The sequence below is a fragment of the Uranotaenia lowii genome, unplaced genomic scaffold (genome assembly GCF_029784155.1).
Source record: "Uranotaenia lowii strain MFRU-FL unplaced genomic scaffold, ASM2978415v1 HiC_scaffold_1339, whole genome shotgun sequence".
NCBI classification, from domain to species: domain Eukaryota; kingdom Metazoa; phylum Arthropoda; class Insecta; order Diptera; family Culicidae; genus Uranotaenia; species Uranotaenia lowii.
This window is the reverse complement of record NW_026597343.1, coordinates 1-7,000: the sequence shown is the minus strand read 5'-3', so window position 1 is coordinate 7,000 and position 7,000 is coordinate 1. Positions and strand designations below refer to the sequence as shown.

General features: G+C 35.6%; 1 long non-coding RNA gene across 1 annotated transcript; it reads left to right on the top strand.

Annotated features, from left to right (window-relative positions):
• The first annotated feature begins 1,245 nt into the window (after positions 1-1,245).
• On the top strand, positions 1,246-1,753 carry LOC129759267 (uncharacterized). Its single transcript, XR_008740152.1, has 2 exons — positions 1,246-1,460; positions 1,546-1,753. It is a non-coding gene; the product is annotated as an uncharacterized LOC129759267 (long non-coding RNA).
• The last annotated feature ends 5,247 nt before the right edge of the window (positions 1,754-7,000 follow it).

Here is a 7,000-nt window from a genome sequence, read left to right as displayed (position 1 = left end):
CAATTTGGGAAAGTGCTAACTCAACAGTATAAAAAAAATTTTGCTAACAGAAAGTAACAGCTCATTTTTGCTAAGTGGAGCCTCGAAAGTTTTGTGTGTAAGTTTTTATTGTACAGGTAGATATTCCATAGAAGATACTAATCAAAACTATTTTTACAGGTGGCAGATGATCAACATTTTGGCATAAAGCGGCCACCACAGAGCCGGTGTTAGAAAGTTGTGAAAAAAAAGTTTTTTTTTGGAAAATAAATTAATCCCTTACACACAAAACTTTCGAGGCTCCACTTAGCAAAAATGAGCTGTTACTTTCCGTTAGCAAAAAAAAATTTTTACTGTTGAGTTAGCACTTTCTGATTTCGTCTTGCGTTTTGCTCAATTTGAGTAAAAATAACCCATTTGCTACTGCATTTAGTATTTCCAGTAGTATGGACTCGAACTTTTAGTTAGTACACGAACCGCTTTTCGTTTTGACAGGAGTTTGTTTTTTTTTCGGGCGGTCGCGATTTCAAAACGTTTACACGGATCGCTTGCGTTTTCGGAACATTTGAATTCCGTTTTCACCTGGTGGTTCCTTCATCAAATGAAACGGACGGCTGTGCACAATCGATGGGTTCTTTCTGTGCTGAATGGTGGTTTTAGGTGTTCCCGAGGAATTATATTTCCCGAGTATTGTTTGACCTTGCTGCTCCGGAGCTGCTGCTGTCTATCGTTGCCGCCCCCGACTCCACTTGCCCATCTGGTTTGACCACCCCCAAGGCCACTCGTCCGTGGCCTTAGAGGAAGAAGCGGAACGGCCTATAAGATTTCCAAGGCAAAAAACTGTAGGGTTTCCGGAAATCAACCAGCTTCTTAAGATTATTCAATCTGGATGGTCACACCGTAGGTCAAGCACCCTTTTCTTCCCCATCTGGTTGGTAGAAACCTGTTTGGAATGGCTGCACCGAAACCAACAAAACAAAACCCTTAATTAATTAAGTGCAAAGTGGGCTGCAGATTATCCGGAAAATAGGGAAGAAGCCGTTCTGGATTCGTGTTGCATTCCGTGCGTAAAGGGCTTGTTACAAAAAAAATATTTCTGTTTATTTTATTTGATGTTTCCTTTGTTTTCAGGTCATCTTTTTTTCTGCCCCTGCTAGTGGATATCCACACAAAACTTTCGGGGCTCCACTTAGCAAAATTTCGCTGTTACTTCCCATTAGCAAAAATATTTTTTTACTGTTGAGTTAGCAAAAAGGTAAATTTACTTGATTTTAGTAATAAAAAAAGTCATTTTACTTGATTTTAGTAAAACGAAGGTTTTTCAGCCGCTTTGTTCACAGACACCAGCCGCCGCGCCAGTAGGGAGAAAAATAAAAAGCTGTCGCGATTAAGTGCGGTTCCGGATGTTCGTTGCTGATGGTTCTTGTGGTGGCAAACTCCACAACGAAATGGTAGCTGAATCGACACCGGATGCTTACAGGGTAAGGTCTGATCTTAAAGTGTTCAGATTCTATAATTTCTCAATTTCTAATTTTTGTGTTTGTTTTTTTTTTTTTTTTCTACCAGGATAAAACCGCAACATGAAGCGCGCCACAGGCCGGTAATGAAGAAGGACCACAACTGGAAATTCAACAAGCTGCATCCGGCAAACACCCCGGTGCTTTCTTTGACGAAGGTGGCATGGCATTTCGCTCGCCAGTAGGTGCGTTCCCAGAATAGGAAAAATGTGAAAAAAATATAAAAAATGTGAAAAATAAATTATAAGTGAATGAAATTTGTGTATTTTATTCAATATTCAAACATTCCCCTGATTCTCCAGAGAAAAAATAAAGAAACATGAAATTACGGATCCGGGCAATCTTTTTCTCCGGTTTTTGCTAGAAATTTGAGTAAAAACTGCGGCGGCTAACTTTTGTACTCGTTTGCTAAAATTTTAGTTAAAAAATATTGCTAAATTGATTGCTAAGTTTCTAGCTGGTCAAATTTGAGCAAAATTTTGCTAATTTCCGGCCTCGAAAATTTTGTGTGTCTGTTTAAAAATCACGCTTATGTTATGCCGATATCGATTGTCATTTGGCCCCACACACAAAATTTTCGAGGCCGGAATTTAGCAAAATTTTGCTCAAATTTGACCAGCTAGAAATTAAGCAATCAATTTAGCAATATTTTTTCACTAAAATTTTAGCAAACGAGAGAAAAAGTTAGCCGCCGCAATATTTACTCATTTTTTTAGCAAAATTCGAAGGAAAAGACCGCCTAGAATTTTTGTTAAAATTTTTCTTTTCGAAACGCAGGGAGGTTTTCAGATTTCAAATAAAAAACACTGATTCTTTCACACTAATTTATTTTTTAAAACTTTTTCTGGATTTCCACTTTTTTTCACAACACAACACGAGCTTTACCAATTATTTCTTCCAGCGTCTGTACCGGGTTGTTCTGGGTATGTTGACCGCTGGTTTCCGGATGTTTTCATCGTCGACCAACATGAATCAGGTTCCTTTTTCCTCTTGGATGAATCCCCGGCTTTGGTGTTGTATTCGCTGGGAGCACCAACCTGGTGAAAATAGAAAATTTTACACATAAAAACTCGATAAGTTTGTTTGCGTCTAGATAATAGTTTTTACCTGTTTGCTTCTAGTATAGATCCGCTTTCATTGCTGGCTCCTTTTCCGGTGATGTTTGTTCACGCCAGTAGTAGCAGTCTCCTGGTGAAAAAACAAAGAATTTATACATTAGAAGCCAGATTTTTTCATAGTTAAATGGGTTCTTACCTTTGCTCTCCCGATATTGGTTTGGCTTCCTTTCCATCGTCCACTTAGACATCACCAAGTCCACAAGTACCGCCAGAATCGAATTTTCTATCGCACTGATTTGCACGCGCCGACTTGTTTATTTTTTCTCGTAGCCGGCGGCTGCTGTCTGAACGAAGCGGCTAAGTAGCCTTCATTTTTACTTAAACCAAGCAAATTTAGCTTTTTGCTTACTCAAAAGTAAAAAAATATTTTTGCTAACGGAAAGTAACAGCAATTTTTTGCTAAGTGGAGCCCCGAAAATTTTGTGTGCACTGTCTCTCTGATCCAGATTCAGACCGCTTTCAGTCTGCCGGGGGGGCATGAAAATGACAGTTTTCGTTGCGTCGCTAGAGGTGGAAAATCGTTGCCGGAAAGACTGTTTCTTCGTGTTTGCCAAAAAAAGAGCTCAAGGTTGGTAAGTTCTTTTAAATTAATATAAATCGCTCATCAGTATTATGCCTTTCGCAGCAGCAGTTTCGAAATCTACTTTGAATTTGAATTTGAAAGAATTTTTTCCATTTCAGATTTTCAAAATTCATACATCTTTTGGAAGAGCTACTAATGTTATGCGGGCAAACATTGTACATCGTAATGGAATCATGTGGATATCAGCCGGTGCATGTCTCAAGCACCGAGGAAATTATGGAGAGAGATTCGTTTTTGGTAGCATAAGGAGAAAAAGGTTAGTTGACATTTTTTTAAGTAAACTTCCTAACAGACTCTAAGGGCCAAAGAGGGTATGAGTGCAAAACTGCTCTATCAAAATTTAATAATGTTCAACGATTTTTTAAATGTTATTAAAAATTATGTGAAAATCTGATTTGCTTAGTAATACATACTTTCATGCTTTTTTGATCGATCAAAAACTACCACTTTGCGAAAAATATATGGAAAATAACAACACAAAAAACTTGAAAGCGTGCTTTTTCGAAAAAAAAATTTTTGCACCTTTACCATCATGATGTGGTAAATTGAAAATAAAGTTCCGACCTTTTAATCATTCAAACTCGGAATACGTTCTTGCCCACTGAACGTTTTCAAGTATTAAGGTAAATTTTTGTCAGCTCTCATTTAAGATTAATTTTGTTTTAAATAAATTCATTGCAAAAAATATCGTTACATAAATCCTTACATGATGAACGTAATCATTTTTTATACAGATTCATAATTAGGCTTCAATAAAACGAAATTTCTACTTAACATTGAAATATATTGCTTTCGGTTTTCTTCTGTCTGTTTTGTCTCTTGATTTGTCTACAGATATTAATAATCGAGTTAAAATTTTAGGCGTCAACCATATTTGATAGAACCGGGAAATAAAAATACTTATATAAAATGTAAGAATCAAAATCTGAATTCTTATATAATTCTATACATGAAACAAAATCTTAACAGACTACTAATTTTTGGCTTTCTTAATAATAGCCCAAAAGCTTAATACCATTCGAAACTCCCTATAGTTTTTTAGGTATTTTCTTTTTATTGGATGATTCATCCCACCCCTTAAAAAGAATCTAAAATATTGTTCTTCAATGTGACTTAATCTGTCCAGCATTATTAACAATTTATGTAATTTTTTTTCCAATTCTCAGATTCCGGAAGACGCGATTCATGGATGGCTCATATATCAATATTTTCGGTATCCATGGAACGCCTTCATGTTTCGGAAAACACCAGCGGGATTATGCAACCTTCAGACGGTTGCGTTGTTGTGGTTGCTGTAGATCAAGGACAACGCCTTGTAATTACCCCTCACCTAAGCGGGTGTTCCAAATTGTGCATTAATTGAGTATACTTTACTTTTTAAAGTGTAAAATAAAATGAAATAAATCCAAAATGCATTAAACATATTCATTTCTAAATAGAATCACAACGGATAATTCAAAATTTTGAATTAACTAAAATTCTAGTAATTTTTGGGGCAAAAATATTTTTGCTAAAATTTTAGCAAACAAAGATTTCATTTACTGAAAAATTAGTAAAAACTTAGTCCGGACACTTTTGACTATTTTGCTAAAATTTTAGTAATTTTTATTTGCTAATTTCATTGCTAACTTTTTAGCTGGTCAAATTTGAGCAAAATTTTGCTAAATTCCGGCCTCAGAAATTTTGTGTGTATTGAAAATGGGAGAAAATAATTGTTTTTATTGCTTATTATATGCACACTAATGCACAGCCAATATTAAACTTTAATTTTGAATTGAAATATAAATTTCATACTAAATACTGCTGGTTGTGTTGAAAGAAATAGCTGGTTTCCAGCAATCTGGATTGCTGATTTTCCAGCAATTTGAATTGCTGGAAACCAGCATTGACGTTTGCTGTTTTTTCCAGCAATTGAAATTGCTGGAAATTTTGCTGGAAAGTCAGCGGGACAAAAACCAGCAAAATTTTGCTGGTTTCCAGCAAAAAAAAAATTGCTGTGTACCCTACACAGTAAATTTTTGCCTCGGTTTCCAGCAAAAAAAATTGCTGGAAACGTTCAGCAATCCAAATGTTTGCTGGAAACCAGCAATCGGTTTTCGAATTGCTGGATTTTTCAGCAATCGGTTGTGTTCTTGTCATTTTTGCTGAAAAATCAGCAATCGGTTTCCAAATTGCTGGACTTTCCAGCAATTGATCTAGTTTGCTGGAAAATAAGCAATCGAGTTGTCACATTGGAGTTTGTTTGTTTTCGTACGCTGAAGCAAGGTGAGACTCTATTTTACGAATTTTGGTTAGATTAATATAATTATTTTCATTTTCCTCTATATTCTAGCAACCAGACATAAGTCAAGGGTGAGTTTTTATTGGACAGATTTCATAAAAGGTACTTATCAGAACTCTTTTCTCAGGTGTCGAATGATCAACACTTTGGCACAAAGCTGCCACTCCAGGCCCGGTGTTGGAAAATTAAAAAAAAAAAACCTTGGAAATAAATGCAAACATAATTTAAAAATGAAAGAAACACATTGTTTTTCATTGCTCGTTATATGCACAGGCAGTAATCAATATTTAATTTAGAATTGAAATATCAATTTGGTACTAAATATAGCCGGTTGTTTTGAAAGAAATTGCTGGCTTCCAGCAATCTGGATTGCTGATTTTCCAGCAATTTGAATTGCTGGAAACCAGCATTAACGTTTGCTGTTTTTTCCAGCAATTTAAATTGCTGGAAATTTTGCTGGAAAGTCAGCGGGACAAAAACCAGCAAAATTTTGCTGTGTAGTATTACTTCTCCTAAATAATAAAATGTTGCGGGGTGTACGTTTATAAATTTTCCTCGCAAAAATGCTCTTTCGCTCTTTTCAACATCTGTAAATTTTCTTCTCACTTTTCTATCCATCTTGATCAATTTCATTTCTGATATTCTTTCTCCAAGAATATACATTTCACCGATATGCCGAAAAATAATTTACAAGAAGGTTATATTCCGAAGAAAAATTCTTAGTGTTCTATGTTCAGAGTAGATTTGTATTTATGTAGTTAGTCTCTTAATTTTTAAATATCATTTGGATCAATATATGATCTGTTGATTTAATAATAAGTAATAATGTGAATGTAATAATATTATCAAAACGGGAAACTGAGAAATTTTCATGACGATAAATACAAAATTCATCTTTCACCGGTGCCCAAAGGCACGCTTTTTCTGACCTTTACCAACTGATTCTTTATCAAAGATGCAACCAGAAAAAAACATTTCCCGGAATCTAAAACGAATAAGCTTAAAGCATTGCAGGACTAACGGGCAAATTCGTACAGAGAAAGACAAGAAGTTAATAAAAACCGAAAGTTTAGAAATGTTCTGCGGAAGAAAACCAGTAGGTACGAAACGTCTGCCTCATACATACAGAAGACCGGCGCACCTTCCTTGGCATAAGTTAATGAAAATACGTCCTTTCTGCATAATCGTTCACCGACAAAGGATAAGTTCTGCAAAAAAACGATCAGAGAGAGGTTTCCACATTTGATGATTCTCCGGGAGGTAAATATTTTAAGCCAAGTTGAGTCTATGAATAATTATTACGAAAATGTTTGTAAAGGAAATGTACGAGGAAAAAACAATCTTTTTTGAAATGGATTGATTTATCATGTTTTTTGTGGTTTAAGAAAAAACAAAAACCATGTAAGTACCGAGCTATGCGCCTGGATGTTTGCAATACCAGAGCAAAAGGATGGGGGTTGTCAATGTATTTGGTTTCACTTATCCGAGGTGGTCCTTCCCCGGAAAAGGATGTACAATAGAA